This window comes from Chlorocebus sabaeus, chromosome 4, assembly GCF_047675955.1.
Source record: "Chlorocebus sabaeus isolate Y175 chromosome 4, mChlSab1.0.hap1, whole genome shotgun sequence".
In the NCBI taxonomy this organism is placed as follows: domain Eukaryota; kingdom Metazoa; phylum Chordata; class Mammalia; order Primates; family Cercopithecidae; genus Chlorocebus; species Chlorocebus sabaeus.
In genome coordinates this window covers 13,952,123-13,968,779 of record NC_132907.1, presented here as the reverse complement: position 1 = coordinate 13,968,779, position 16,657 = coordinate 13,952,123, and the positions used below count along the sequence as shown (strand labels likewise).

The 16,657-nt window shown below is 35.6% G+C and overlaps 1 protein-coding gene across 2 annotated transcripts in view; it reads left to right on the top strand.

The window, feature by feature from the left end:
* XRCC4 (X-ray repair cross complementing 4) overlaps window positions 1-16,657 on the top strand; it is a 291,571-nt gene that overhangs the window by 12,301 nt on the left and 262,613 nt on the right. The gene's annotated exons all lie outside the window — the stretch shown is intronic.

Genomic DNA, 16,657 nt, shown 5'->3' with positions numbered 1-16,657 from the left:
CTCCTCCTTCCTAAACCTCCGGATATGTTTTGGCTATTTCCCCACCTAAATCTGATCTTGAATTCCCACATGTTGTGGGAGAGACCCAGTGTGAGGTAATTGAATCATGGGGGCAGGTCTTTTCCATGCTTTTCTCATGATAGTGAATAAGTCTCATGAGATCTCATGGTTTCATAAGGTGGGGGAAGGCTCCCTGCACAAGCTCTGTCTCATTGCCTGCTGCCATCTGTGTAAGACATGAATTGCTTCTCCATGCCTTCTGCCATGATTATGAGGCCTCCTCAGCCACATGGAACTGTAAGTCCACTAAACTGTTTTTCCTGTGTAAATTACTGAGTCTCAGGTATGTCTTTATCAGCAGTGTGAAAATGGACTTATACACCTCCTAATTCAAATTTTTATAGAGCTCAATCTCCTGGTCTGGGTGCATGGGAGGAATGGAGGATTGGGAGGAGGGTCTGAAAATCCCAGCCTAGTAATCACTTGATGTTTCTGGTGACCAGCTCCATCCTGAAGCTATCTAGAGGCCCTACTCTAAGTCACTTTGTTATTATAAACTCAGGTGTAATTGAAAGCAGTTCCTTATGAGTAACAAAAACATTCCTATCACTCAGGAAATTTCAAGGATTTTGCCAACTCTGTGCAAGGAGCAGGAGACAAAGTTCAAACATATTTCTTATCACACACACACAGTATTTTTTGTTTGTTAAATTTTATTTATTTACATAATAGGTTATGGTTGTTTATACTTATGGGGTTCAAAGTGATATTGTAATTTTGAATACAATGCAGAATGATTAAATTAAGCTAATTAACATATCTATCCCTTCAAGTATTTAACATTGTTTATTCATGGCAACATTGAAATGTACAGTACTCAATTGTTAGCTCTGTTCAGCATACTGCACAATTGATCTAAAATAAAAAAGTCAGACTTATTTCTCATATATAACTGAGGTTTTATACTCTTTTGACTATTATATTAGCCCGTTTTCACACTGCTATGAGGAACTGTCTAAGACTAGGTACATTATAAGGAAAAGAGGTTTAATTGACCCACAGTTCTGCATGGCTGTGGAGGCCTCAGGAAACTTACAATCATGGCAGAAGGAAAAGCAGGCACATCTTACATGGTGGCAGGTGAGAGAGAAGAGTGAAATGGGAACTGCCAAACACTTTTAAAACCATCAGCTCTTGTGATAACTCACTCCACTATTATGAGAACAGCATGGGGGAAATTGTCCCCGTGATCCAATCACCTCCCACCAGGTCCCGCAACATCTGGTGATTACAATTTGAGATGAGATTTGGGTGGGGACACAGCCAAACCTTATCAACTGCCCATCCTCCCTACCACCCAGCCTCTGGTAACCACCATTCTACTCTCTGCTTCTGTGAGTTCAGTTAATTTAGATTGTACATTTAAGTGAGAACTGTGGCATTTGTCTTTCTGTGCCTTATTTCATTTAGGGTAATATCCGCCAATTCCATCTGTGATGTCACAAATTACAAAGTTATTTTTATTTGTTAAAGTCTAACTAGTGTTCCATTGTGTGTATATGAATTTTTTGGTATTCATTTATGCTCTGATAGACATTTAGGTTTATTCCATAACTTGACTATTGTCTAGTGCTGCAGTGAATATGAGAATACGGATGTCTCTTCCACATTCTGATTTTAAAACTTTCAGGTAAATACTCAGAAGTGGGATTGCTGAATTCTTTTTTTTTTTTTTGAGACAGAGTCTCGCTCTGTCAACCAGGCTGAAGTGCAATGACACGATCTCCGCTCACTGCAAGCTCCACCTTCCGGGTTCATGCTATTCTCCTGCCTCAGCCTCCCAAGTAGCTGGGACTACAGGCGCCCGCCACCACGCCCAACTAATTTTTTGTGTTTTTAGTAGAGACGGGGTTTCACCATGTTAGCCAGGATGGTCTCGATCTCCTGACCTCGTGACCCGCCCACCTCGGCCTCCCAAAGTGCTGGGATTACAGGTGTGAGCCACTGCTCCTGGCATCATATGGTAATTCTATTTTTAGTTCTTTGAGGATCCTCCATACCTGTTTCCATAATGGTTATGCTGATTTATATTCCTATCAACAGGGTACAAAAGTTCCCTTTTTTCCACCTCCTTGCAAATGTTTTTTGTTTTTGTTGATAATGGCCATTCTCACAGATAGGAGGTGATATTTAATTGTGATTTTAATTTCTATCTCCCTAATGATTAGTGATGGTGAGCATTTTTTCAAGTATTTGTCAGTTATTCAGATATATTCTTCGGAGAAATATCTATTCAGGTCAATATCTCACGTTTTTATTGGATTATCTGTTTTGTTTCTATAGAGCTGTTTGATTTCCTCTTATATTTTGGATATTAGCCCCTTATCAGATGTATGTACTACAGATATTTTCTTCATTCTGTAGGTTGTCCCTTCACTCTGCTAATTGTTTCATTTGATGTGCAGAAGCTTTCGAGTTTGATGTAATCTCATTTGTCTGTCTTTGCTTTTGTTTCCTATGCTTTTAATGTCAAATCTAAAAAAAAAAAACAACAAAAAATCGTTGCCCAGACCAGTGTTGTATAAATTCCACCCTGTTTTCTGCTTGTAGTTTTATAGTTTCAGGTCTTATGTTTAAATCTTTAATCCATTTCGAGTTGATACTTGTATGTGGTATGAGATAGGGGTCCAATTTCATATGGCTATCCAGTTTTCCCTACATCATTTATTGATGAGATTGTCCTTTTCCCATTAAATATTCTTTTTACCTCTGTCAAGAATCGATTGACTATAGATGTATGAGTTGTTATCTGGACTCTCTATTCTGTTCCATTGGTCAATGTGTCTGTTTTGTATGCCTATTTACAAATAGGCATAAAATGTTTCTGTTTATAAAAATAAAACACTACTATGCTGTTTTAATTACTACTCCTTTGTAGTATAGTTTGAACACTTTGTTCTTTTTGCTTATGATTGCCTTGGTTATTTGGAGGGGTGTGTGTGTGTGTGTGTATTTCCATATAAATTTTAGGATTCTTTTTTTCAACATCTATGAGAAATAATGTTGGAATTTTGATAGAGATTGCATTGACTCTTAAATCACTTTAGGTAGTATGGATATTTTAACAATATTCTTCCAGTCAGTGAACTTGGGATATCTTTCTATTTATTTGTGTTTTCTTCCATTTCTTTCTTTAATGTTTTATAGTTGTAAGTGTCCAGGTATTTCACCTCGATTAATATATTCCTAAGTATTTTTTTGTAGCTACTGTAAGTAGGATTGCTCTATATCTCAGAGGAAAAGCTTTCAGTTTTTTCCCTTTGAGTATGATGTTATCTGTGGGTGTGTCACATATGGCCCTTATTGTGTTGAGGTACAATTCTTCTGTACCTAATTTGTTGAAGTTTTTTTTTTTTTTTAAATAAAAGGACATTAAATTATTTTTCAAATACTTTTTCTGCATTTTGTGAGATGATCATATGATTTTTGTGTTTCGTTCTGTTAATGTAGTGTATCACATTTATTGATTTGCATATTTGAACCATCTTTGCATACCACAAATAAATCCCACTGATTATTGTGAAAGATCCTTGTAAGGTGTTGTAGAATTTGGTTTGCTAATATTTTGTTGAGGATTTTAAAAATCTGTAATCTTCAAGGATATTGACCTGTAGTTATGTTTTCTTGGGATGTTCTTTTCTGGATTTGGGATTAGAGTAATATTAGCCTCATAAAAAGAGTTTGGAAGTATTCTGTCCTCTTTGATTTTTTTGGAATAGTTTTTAGAGAATTGGTATTAGTTCTTGAAATGTTGTGTAGAAGTCAGCAGTGAAGCTATCAGGTTTTGGGTTTTTTGTTGGTGGAAGACTTTATTACGACTAGAATCTCCTCTCGTTATTGGTCAGTTCAGTTTTTCCATTTCTTCATGATTCAGTCTTGTAGGTTGTATGTATCTAGGAATTTGTTCATTTCCTCAAAGTATTCATTTTTTGCTGTATAATTGTTTATAATAACCTTTTATGATCCTTTGTGTTTCTGTGATGTCAGTTGAAATGTCTTCTCTTTTATTTCTGATTTTATTTGAGTCTTTTATCTTCTTCTGGTTAGTCTAGCTAAAGATTTGTTAATTTTATTTTTATTTAGAAAAACTTAGTTTTGTTGATATTTTGTATTTTCTAGTTTCTATTTCATTTGTTTCCCCTGTGATCTTTATTATTTCTTTTTTTTCTGTGAACTGTGAGCTTAGTTTGCTTTTCTTTGTTTGTTTTCTTTAGATGTAACATTGTTTATTTGCAACATGTCTTCTTTTTTGATGTGGCTATTTATTGCCATAAATTTTTTTTCTTAGAACTGTACATTTCATAAATTAAGGATGTTCATCATTACTAGGCCTACCTTACAGGAATTGCTAAAGGGAGTTATTTATGTCAAAATAAGGGCTGATAATTAAATAACAAAAAAGTTATAGAAGCACAGAACCTAAGGGTATAAGTAATACTGATCAATATTCAGAATATTTTAGGACTGTAATGGTGGTGTGTAGTGTAATTTTATCCTTAGTACAAGGGTTAAAGGACAAAATTATTAATTGCAACCACAGCTACAATAAACTTTCAAGGGATATATTTTATAATATGATGTAATTTAGACTTCAGAAACATAAAATGGCTGGGTAAAAGTGTTGAGTTGTATTTAATCAATGTTAAGCTGCTATCAGGTTAAAATAGACAGTAGTGTAAGACATTCTTTGTAAGCCTCATGGTAGCCAAAAGGTAAAATTCTATATGAGATGCACAAAAAATAAAATGAAATTCAAAAGATTCAAGACATACCGCCACAGGAAGCTATCAAACCACAAAGGAAAATTGCAAGAGATGAAGAAGGAAACAAAATATCTTTAAGAAGAAAAAAACCTAACAACAGAAAATAATTAACAAAATGGCAAGAAAGTTAGTCCTTTCTTTACCTATCAATAATTATACTGAGTGTAAATGGGTTATATTCTCCTATAAAAGACAAGGAGTAAATGAATGGACACACAGACACACACACACAGACACACACACACACGCACAAGACGCAGCTACATGCTACCTACAAGGAATTCACTTCACTTTTGAGGATGTACATAGACTGAAAGTGATGAAATGGAAAAAGATATTCTACATAAATGGAAACGAAAAATTAGCAGGAGTAGCAATACTTACAGCAGAAAAAAATAGACTTTAAGTCAAAAGCTGTAAAAAGAATAAAATGAAGGCATTATATAATGGTAAAGTAGTCAGTTTGCCAAGAGGCTATAACAATTATAAATACATATGTACCCAACAATGGAGCACCTAAATATATAAAGCAAACATTAAAGGGTGTACAGAGATAGACTGTAATACAGTAACAGTAGAGAACTTCAGTGCACCACTTTCAATAATGGACAGATAATGTAGTCAGAAAATTAATAAGGCAGCATTAGACTTAAGCAGCACTTTAAATGAAATGAACCTTAACAGACATATACAGAGTAGTCCATCTTAACACCAACAGGATACACAATCTTCTTAAATGTACACAGATCATTTTCGGGATAGATTATAGGTTAGTTCACAAAGCACATCGTAGCAAGTTTAAGAAGACTGAAATCATATCACGTACCTTTTCTGACCACAATTCTATGAAACTAGAAATCAATTACAGGAAGAATTTCAGAAAATTCAGAAGTATGCTGAAATCAGCAACATGCTTCTGAACAACCAATAGGTCAGTTGAGAAGTTAAGAGGAAAATTTAAAAATATCTTTAGACAAACAAAAATGAAAACACTGTATGCCAAAATTTATGGGATGTTGTAAAAGTTTTGCTTGTCTGGGAAATTTTTTATTTCCTTCTTATTTTTGAAAGACACCTTTGCTGAGTAAAGTATTATTGGTTGGCAGCATTTTTTTTATGCTCCCTCTGAGCAGTTTGAATGTATCAGCCCACTCTCTCCTGGTCTGGGGTTTCTGCCAAGAAGTTTACTGTTAGTTTTATTGGGACTCCTTTGTGTGTGATTTCTTTATTATCTTTTGCTGTTTTCAGAATTTTTTCTTTCTCTTTAATTTTTGATAGTTTTATAATTACAGGTTATGGTCAACTCCTCTTTGGTTTGAATTTGGTTGGAGATCTCCTTTCTTCATGTACTTGGATGATGGCTTCCTTCTTCTGATTAGGGAACTTTTCATTAGTTATTTCTTTAATATGCATCTTCCCACTTTTTTTTTTTTTCTTCTTAATTCCTGTTATGTATAGGTTAGGTCTCTTGATGGTGCTCCATAATCCCCATAGGTTCCCCTCTTGCCTTCTCCTCCTCCCCTCCCCTCCCCTCTTCTTTCCTTTTCTCTTCTTTCTTTTCTTTTTTTATTTTCTCCTCTGACTAATTTCAAATGTCCATCTTCAAGTTCACTGATTCTTCAGCTTCCTCAAGGCAGCTGTTCAAGCTTCCTATTTCATTTTTCCGTTGAGTCATTGTATTCTTTATCTCCTGGATTTCCATTTTTTAATTGTTTATATTTCTTTGTCAAACTTTTTGTTTTGTTCATGTATTGTTTTCAAAATTTAATTTTCTGTTTGTATATTTTTGCAGTTAACTTTTTTTTTTTCCTTCTCAAAAGAGTCAAGGTTTCACTCTATCTCCCAGGCTGGAGACTGGAGTGCAGGGACAAAATCATAGTTCACCATAGCCTTGAATTCCTGGGCACAAGGGATCCTCCTGCCTCAGCCTCCTGAGTTGCCGGAACTACAGGTGTCACCCACCATGCACGGCCCATTTAACTTTTTAATAAGGATTATTCTGAATTCTTTTTTTTTTACACCATTTTATGGATTCCATTTTCTTTGAGATTCATTATTGGAGCTTTATTCGTTTCTTTTGGAGGTGTCATGATTTCCTGAGTCTTTGTAATCCCATATCCTTGTATTGGTGTTTGCACATTTGTGGAGACAATCACTTTTTCCAGCTTTTACAGGTGTTCATTGGCAGGGATAGAACTTTACTATTTACTCTAGCCTATACTTCTGGAGGGGCCAGCTAGTAACAACCCTTAGCAGATACAACTTGCTTTTCGGTTCTCTAGAAAGCTGGCCTGCTACCTTTGCTCTGAATTTTTCTGGGGTAGCTACATAGGTTCTCTTATCTGACAGGACCACTGTCTGAGCTCTGCAATTAGTCTGAGCCGCTGAATGGGCACAGAAATTTCCTCTGATCAGCCTTGGCCACAGGGTGTATTCCTTTATTTGAGTTCAGCATTTGGACAGGGTTGCAGGAGGGTCCTTGAGGTTAAGTGGATTGGGATGGATGGACCAATTTTTATGCTCAATAGAAATGCTTATTAGAAATGCTCAGTGGGGTAGGAAAGTAGGCTTTGAGGCTAGGGACCACTGTGGTTAAACTCCCTCCTGTGTCAGAACAAGTGCCTGCTTGTTTTCAAAATCTGCTGAGGATCTGTTGTGGGGTGGAGGCTGGCAAGCTTGTCCCAGTTGCTCAGACTGGCTAGTCTTCTGGTAGTTCTCTGTGTAGGCAGGATTACTCCTGGACTGCAGCAGAGAGAGGCTGTAGCTAAGCAGAGGCCCTTCAGGATCTGCTGTGGATCGGAGGCTAACAAGTCCGTCCCAGTGCACAGATCATGAATCTCCTAGCAGATCTTTGTACTTTTAGGATAGTTCTCAAATTGCAGTGAGAGGGGCTAGAGCTAAACTGGGCCTGTTCACAATCTGCTGTGGGACAGGGGCTGGTAAGCCTGTTCTGGTATTACTAAGATGGATGCTTCCTTCAGCAGTTCCCTGTCCAGGCAAGATAGTCCCCAGCAAGAGGATTGGAGCTGAGACTAAGCTGTTCCAGGATCTGCTGTGGGATACAGGCAGACACACCTGTCCCAGTGGCTAAGACTTACACAAATCCCAGAAGTTCTTTGCATAGGTGGGATAGTTTCCTCGCTGTGGCAGAGAGGGGTTGGAGCTGAGACAGCCCTGTCAGGATCTACTGTGGGATGGAGGCTGGTCAGCCTGCCATGGTGACTCAGATATGTAAGTCTCCCAGCAGTTCTCTACATGGGCAGGATACTTCCAGGGCTGCAGGAGAGAAGTGCTGTAGCCAAGAAAGGTCCCCCTTGGGGTCTGCTGTGGGATAGAGGGGAGCAATCCTGGCCCCGTGGCTCAGATGGGTAAGTGTTTCTCTGGGTTTTTGTGTGAGCAGTAATAAGCGGGGACCACAGATGAGGGGGGCTGGAACTGAATTATAGGGTAACTTTTGGGTCCACTGCCAAGACTGATGTTGGTGGGCTGACCAGCCTTTGTGGTGCACTCGGGTATGTAATTCCTCCAGGACCCCTTGGCAGATGCTTTTAGTTGCAAAAGCCAAAGGGGGGCTGAAGCCAAGCCATTTGGCGAACAGGATTGTTTCTGGGTTTGAACCCAGGAGCCCAATCTGTGTGTCTAGGTGCAAGTTTGTACCCTCAAAATGACCTTCCTAAGTCTTGGGTTCTGCTGGGGTTTTACAGCCTCCTACCTGAATCCCAGGACTCCTACAACAAGATTTTTGTTTGTGGATGGGTGCAGAATTCTTATTGTAGGTGTACACATATAATTTTAGAAACTTTATACTCTGTGTTTTGAAAAAAATATGAACCAACATTTAAAAGCCAGTTGACTTCTACATAAAAATAGGAATTTGTCAGTTTCTTGAATAATCTGAATGACAGAACACTAAGGACCGGTACTTACCACTGATAACAACCTGCTTTGCAGTGAGTAATGGCTACCATCTTTATATGGTACTTGTAGTTTCTAGTGTCCCACAGTCCTACTCATCATACAGTGGATGCATATGTCCTCACTCCTCATCTGCATGGCTTCTGGAAGTATTAGAACTTGTACCCTAACAAGAGAGAATAGAGCTTGACTTAAATTTTAGGTATAAATTTCAGTCTACTTTGAGAATGTATAACCCAAGGGAACTCAGAATAGAGTCTTGCTTATACTTTGGACCTCCTTCTTGCTGGAGTTGTACAAAATGTATTCAGAGGTGTGGTCAAAATGACTTAGACTGAGAAATTGAAGCGTGGGAAATAAATATGTAGTTACTCATCTAAGTAGGAATGTAAGTCCTTATGTGCTATTTATAACTGTTACTATCATTTGAACTGTATGAAATTGTCATTTTTATAGGTTAAAAATTGTGAAATGTTGGTAATTTTATATAGTTCCTAGTTTTATATTGCTGAATTTGAGGATATGTTATAGGTTTTGTTTTGTTTTTTCCTCAGACTAAGTTCCTCAATCCTATCACTTGTTCTCTTGTTTGTCATTGAGAAATAGGCAGATAAATGGGTACAGTTTTAAGTAAATGATGGGTTTGTGAGTGGGGGGAAAAGTACGTTGTTTGTAAGTCTTATTCCTTTTTCATACAAGTGCTTTTAATTACATTTCAGTTCCGAAAAACACTTTTTTTTTTTTTTTTAAAGTAGAAGACTGTATATAAGCTTAATTGGTGATGTTTCATAGGAACACCTTCACTCTTTTGGAATTGAAATATGAGAGGTGTCAAAAATTTTGAGGCTTAAGAAATCATAATTACTAAGTTCTTGTTGAAAAAAGACTGCTGCTTAGTTAATGCTGTTTCAGGTACTATCTTATCTCTTCAGTTCTGTTAAGTGTCATTCTCACATGAAACTGCAATTAGAACTAAAGTGTTCTTGTGACAGTCTAGAAAGTTTCCAAAATGATAAGTGTACTCTCATCCTTTCTGCCAAGTTTATTTGTAATCAAAAGTGGCCGTTAGTAATATGAAGGAAATTATAGTCTTGGAACTTAGGGTCCAATTTTAAGGGCACCTTGGAGCTAGGTATTAAATAGTATGTGGGAAATTTGTTCATGCATTAGGTCATTTTATTGCTTTTTAATACCCACTTTATAGGGTTAGAGTAGGAAAGGAGAGGAAGTGAAATTTATATTTATCACTGAAACTAATGATTATTAATGGTGTTTGTAAAAGATAAGCAGAGGAAATGAGAAGTAATATGATATTTGGAATGGCAGCAACTGGCATTCCACAGTCATGAGAGGTAATTAAGGAAGGATGGTGACCTCAATCAAGAGGCCTTATTTTTTAGCCTTATTTTATAGTACTAATGCTGTATTCCTAAAGCATCAGATTAATTTAATGTCTCCCTTGTACATCAGCTGTATATTACAAGTTTTTGAATAAGATTATGTTAGCAGTTGTAACTGTATTTTATTACCTTATGGTGACCAAACATCGTGGTTTGCCTGGAATTGAGAGATTTTCTAGGTCTTGGGACTTCGTTTGAAAATTAGGAAAATACCAGGATATGTGGTTACCTTACTTTCAAAATTATTAAAATGGAGTTAATTCTCACATGATTAGAAGGGTATTTAGTAATCCTGTGAATTCTTTACACTTAATGTTTAGAAAAAAGTCTAACTTGAAAATATTATTTTAGGAAAGCACTTTTTATATAGAAGTGTTGCTGAATATTTTTGTTTTAATTGCTTTGGAAATTTAAAGGCAAATTGACGTTGTGGTAAGTTTTTCAAAAAAAAAAATCTTAATTTACTCTTTGGTAGCACTAACCAGCAAGTTGGCAGGCTGTTAATAATGAAAATGCTAGCAATAAATTATTCAGTAAAAAAAACTTTAATGTGGGGAGTGGGAATTCTGATAAAAAGGTAAAATGCAAATAGTCGGTGTTTTAAAACATACTAAACAAGAAATAATCCTTTTGTTTGCACTTAGTTTTAATTGTGTGATTGTCTCAGAAGTGAATAACCTCGTAGTAGTTGCATAAACCTTTCTTTCCTTTTTTTCTAGCAATTATATATGTTCCTGTCTTTGAATTTTTATAATGTGATAAGACTTTAAAACCATCTGTGACCACACTTTTGGTTTGCAATTTAAATTTTCTCTTTTAAGAATAAAAATAATAAGGTCAAACAAAATAATGTAACCAGGAATCTAATTACAGACTATTAACAGCATATGCTATGTGCTAATCTTTATTCTGAACTCACTTTAGGTATCAGCCTACTTTTCTCAACAAGGGGGCACTTAAGTTAATTGCTTCATTAGAAACATGCATTTAGCACTTTCTGATCTGTAAGTGCAACTCTTTGGCAGAGCTGCAGAAGTTTGAACACCTGCAGCCCAAGCAGCTTAAAAAGAAGTCATAATTTACTATAAAGGAAAATAAAAGAAGCTCAAGTTCAAAATGGTGTTATCAATGATATAGTGTTGTAACTAACTTGAGCTGACCTAAGAGAGAGAGTTGGCTTCTGCACTGCTCCTTATCAGCATCCAAAAGGGCATACAAAATTCTTTGTAAACTAATTTAAAAAGTGTCTTGTTTATTCAGAAGCAACTGTGAATGGTATTTGTTCAGACCTTAGATCACATCAACTGCATACCAGCCAACAACTTATTTCTCTTCTAAGAGAGAGGCCAAGTATCAAAGACACAAAGTACTAAAGATAAGCTTCTCAATTCTCAACTGTTCTGAACTCTCAATAAAGCTACTGATGTACAAATTGGGGTGGGACCCAACTGTTTCCACCTGCAGGCTTGTCTTAGATCCTTGGCTCTGCCTGGGAGAGGTGCTGATACTAATGTGACCTTTAGTGCCCTTAGAAAACAAAACACAGGCTTTCTTATAGCCCTAATCAATCAGTCCCTCTGAAGAGTATTCCACCCCCTTTCTTCAAGTAGTCCTGGGGCAAAAAACTATGGCTCACTATTCCCGTTTACAGGGCTGGTGAAAGCAAAGAGATCGTTCATTTCCTCTTATTGAATCTTAAAAGACATTCCAAGTCATCTTTTTTTCTGTTTCCATGGGTGATTCTTATTAGATGTTTTGTACTTGATATTTTGTAAGAGGGTGATCTCAGTAAGTAAAAGAATGAAGTGCTTTCAAACCTCATTGAAATAGTATGGTATTAGGAAATTAAGACTTATTTGATATAAAGAACATTTCTGAGATGGCTGAGGCACAGGATACTTTTAGGATACTGTGTTGTCACTTATGGGTTATTAATATGTTAATTGCTTAAATATGGTTCACAGGTAGTCTCCAAAGTTTCAAATCTGAGTTTACTAAATAATAGAATCTTTAAAATAAAATCATATAATTTTTGTTATGAATACCTAGAATTAGAAAATTGGAAAATATTTGAAACATGAATAATTCAAAGATGTTCTTAAAATTGATCCCCAGATGTCTTTTTAACATCATTGAGATTAAAGCCCTTTATATTATTGTGAAAGTAGGAGTTACTGACAGGTATCTGGAATATTGAATTTTAAACTAAATTTTCTCTATAATTAGAAATTTGTCACTTGGTTCAAATATAGTTTTAAAAAAAGCAATGAAACTAATTGCTATTTCACAGTAATTGTAAGTGCTGTATTTTCCTTTCAAAAAATTATATTAATAGTAACAATAACCATGGTTCTTAAGGTAAGTTTAAGAAAAAATGATCTGCATAAGTATGTGTGCATCTGTGTATGTTTGTATGGAAATACTATACAGGCAAAAAATGCTATGCCATTAGTAGTTTCTATACCATCCTATGTACCCCACCCCCAAAATTGTGGGTTTTGGGCCAATTAGAATTATGTAAGCCTTGAACTATATGTGTTTTTCAATGATTGGCATAGAAAAACAGTAACACAGATTTTCCAGTAATTTTCAAATTTAAGGATTACAGAGCATGTGAATAATTTACTGCATGTTAAGTGTATTGACTAATTGATCTAAAATAAAATATTCACAAATGGATAAAGCATTTCAGAATTAAGTACATTTAGGCAAAGGACCTCTTTGTAGGAAAAAATTTTGACTAAATGGAATATTTAAAAATAATAATTTTTTTCAATGATTATGATGTCAAACCTACAAACTTAAATATTCCTAAAATTTTTACATGCCTAATTGATGGGGCTACAAGGATTACTTTATAATGTTTTTTAAAAGGATCATCTAGTAAGAGATTCTTGCTATGTGATTAAATAATAGTTGTAATATTTTCATGTTGGAAGTTTGTGCTTTGTTCCTGATCCTGACTTTTTATAATGTTTTCTTTTTGCATTTTTATAATTTTTATGTTATTTCTCTAGTTTTGCTTATTAGCTTCTACAGTATAAGCATCTTTTAATGAAACTCACAAAATCAATTTTACAGTATCAGGTGTTACAGTATTAGAACAAATATAGGTATTTGCTTGAACTAAGTAGTATGTGTCATTTTACAGTCTGATAAATTTGAAGTCAATCTGGGCAAGATTCTAGAGTGATTTACCAGAAGAATTCCTTTTGGATTAAAAGAAAAAGAACGTATCATTGCTATAAATAAGAGTAGGATCACTAATTAACAGTTTTAATTTCTTTTTTTGTTGTTGTTCTTTTAGATAGCATTGATAGACTGGTAGAGTAGATAGATTTTGCCAAGGATTCTCCTTATATTCTTGTGACTTAGAAATATAAGTGGTGTTCCCACGTAGTGTTGATGATTGATGTCTTCTCGAGGGTGTTTCTAATGGCAGACTATACAGGTCTATGCCTGAGCTTGTCCTGCTCAACATTTTATGTGCATGACTTGAATACTTAGAAGAAGAGGTTTATCAGATTTCTAGATGACAAAGTCAGAGAGATAGTAAACGTGTTGGGTCACAGGAACAGAATCACTATTCAACGTAACCTTAACAAGCCAATGTAAAACATAAAAGTGAACCCCAGCAAACACATCAGACAACATCAACAAAAATTACAAAGGATAGAGTAAAAATGACTTAGTAATAACATATGTAGAAAAACAACTAAACAAGGTTTAGTTTATATTAAACTCAAATAGGAGTTTTTAGAATGATGTAGCTGCCAAAAACACAACAAAATACCCTCAACACAACCCCATCACTCTCACTATCATTAAAAACAGTAATTAAAACCAAATATGATATTTCTTTGAAATTATAGAAGTGCACTATTTAGAATGAAGTAATAATCTTTGTCTATTTTTTAATTGTTTATAGAACAACTAGAGTACCAGTTGGTACTCAGTGAGCTATGCTTTGAGTGGCAGAGATTAACTGTAGTAAATTTTGTGGAGATTAGTCAAACTAGTGAGGATATCAGAAATCATCTTATAAGAACTGTTTTCACTGCAAGCATATAGTCTGGAGAAGAGGCCTGTTGTGTGTAAGACAATTTAGACTTAATCTGTATGGCCCCTACTGGTATTACTAGGAAAAATGGATAGAATTCATGGGTGACAGATTTGAAATAATTTAAAATAAATCCAAGGATGAGTATTTGTGGAAAGACTTCTTTGGGACAGGCGTAGACTTTTCAAATCCTGGGCAGACATATCCAGAAGTCAGCAGTAGGGCATAGGAGATCAGAGTTGGAAACTTTTTTCTTATAACTTGATCCAGGATCAGAACTGGCTATTTTGTTTCCCACATGTCTCATATGATTGCAGAATATAAGCTTGGTTAACTATCATTTGATGGGAAACTGGAAATAAGTCTTAGTTTTGTTTTAGAGTAGTCTTAAAACAACAGCTCCTTATCTGGCAATGCCTGTCACACGGCAGAAGCTCCCTAAGCATACCTCTTTCATGGTCTAACCCTGTTTCTTTATCTGGTAACTTTAGAAGTCTGGTTTTTCTTAACTTCAGATCTACTAGACTTCCACATTCCTACTGACAAGCAAAGTGCTGTGGTAAGAAGAGCAGGTGGTGGATTTGAGTCCTTGCACCACCACTTAGTGTGTGATCTTGGATATTAAACTTTGCCTCTGTTTTTTGATTCATACAATGAGGATCCTGTTAGTTGCTATATTCATAGGGTTCCAGTAAAGATAGAGCTGATACATATATGTCAACATACTTCCATTAATTATAGTACTTAATGGATTATTATTTAGTCACTAAGAATGCTAGGCGTAAAACTCTGTGCCACCATGAAAAAAGCTGTTTATAAGATTTATTTAAACATGGGTGTCTGCAGATAAAGACAGAGGGAAATGTTTAGATAATCATTGTTTTGGGAAGGGCGAGGTTAGGTTTTTAGAATTTTTATATTATGTGGATTTCTGTTTGTTCAAGTAATGAAGTTCTTGTGCAGTTGCAAAGTACTTAACAAATGAATGATGATGATCTTAGATCTGAATCCCTTCTAACTCTAACTTCCAGTATTACATTGTGTACTCCTAATTCTTCTTTTTTTCTTTATTGTATGAAGTAAAAACTTGGGTAACATGAAAACCATGGAAAATGTTTGGAAGAATGTGCAGTCATCAGAGTTCTCATACACCAGTTGTAAACTGGTACAACTCTTTTAGAAAAGTATTTGCTGTGTAGTACCAAAACTGAATATATCCATATCCTCTGATCCAACCATTTTACTCTTAGGTATATACTCAACAGAAATGCATATATATTTGCTAGAGTGTTTCTGGCAGCACTATTTGTAATAGTCAAAACCTAGAAAGTACCCAGATGCCTACCACTAGTAGAATGAATAAATAACTTGTCTTGTACTCATTTAATACACTACTATACTGCCCTGAAAATCATCTATCACTGTAACACATAGTGCAGATGAATCTTTCAAACATAATGTTGAGCAAAAGAAGCCAGGCACAAAATAGAACATGCTCTATGATTATATTTATATAAAGTACAGAAATATTCAAAGCCCTCATCTCTGTTAGAAGATAGGATAGTGGTTATTTGGAGAGGCCAGTGACTAGAGAGGAGGGAGTGTGAGAATGAATTTTGGGGTAGTGATATTCTGCTTCTTGATCTAGGTTCTACTTACGTGGATTTGTTCAATTGTAAAATTCATTGAGTTGTACTTTTGTACTTTTCGTATATGTGCTTTTCTGTCTATATATAATACTTAAATACAAAACTTAAAAAATGCAAAAATATTTATTGGCCTCAGGCTGTGATAATCTGATGCAACTCATCTCTATTACAGAGTGCCCCTGTCTCAGTGGATAGGGTGTTTCAGTCACTGAGCCTGGGCGTCTCTGTCTTAGACAAGGCATGACTGGATACTGCCAGCTGTTGGGTTCTGAGATTCCCCCCCGCCATTGAATTATGCTTACTCAACTTTTTCATTCCACACGGTGTCTCCAGACAGAGACTAAGATACTTGGTCAATTTTATCCTTTCTAATTACTGCAATATTTCAGTGGTGAGATCACTTCCAGGTCATTCTCACAAGTACTTGCAACCATTTCTTTTGTGGTAGAGAAACAGCCTGTTGAATCTGGGGAAAATAAATGGTAAAATTTACTCTGCATATTGTTGAGATGATAACTTTCTTTTTTTTTGGTAGAGACGGGGTTTCACCATGTTGGCCAGACTGGTCTTGAACTCCTGACCTCAGGCAATCTGCCCACCTTGGCCTTCCAAAGTGCTGGGATTACAGGTGTGAGCCACCGTGCCCAGCGGAGATGATAATTTTTATCTTCATTACTTGGAGAAATCACTTTCCATTTATGGGCCTCTGTTTTTCTCCTCTGTAAAAATTGTGAATTAATATAGAAGAAAACTATGAATTTACTGAATGAATATATTATTTACTGAATTTAATGGTTGAATCTAATGGTT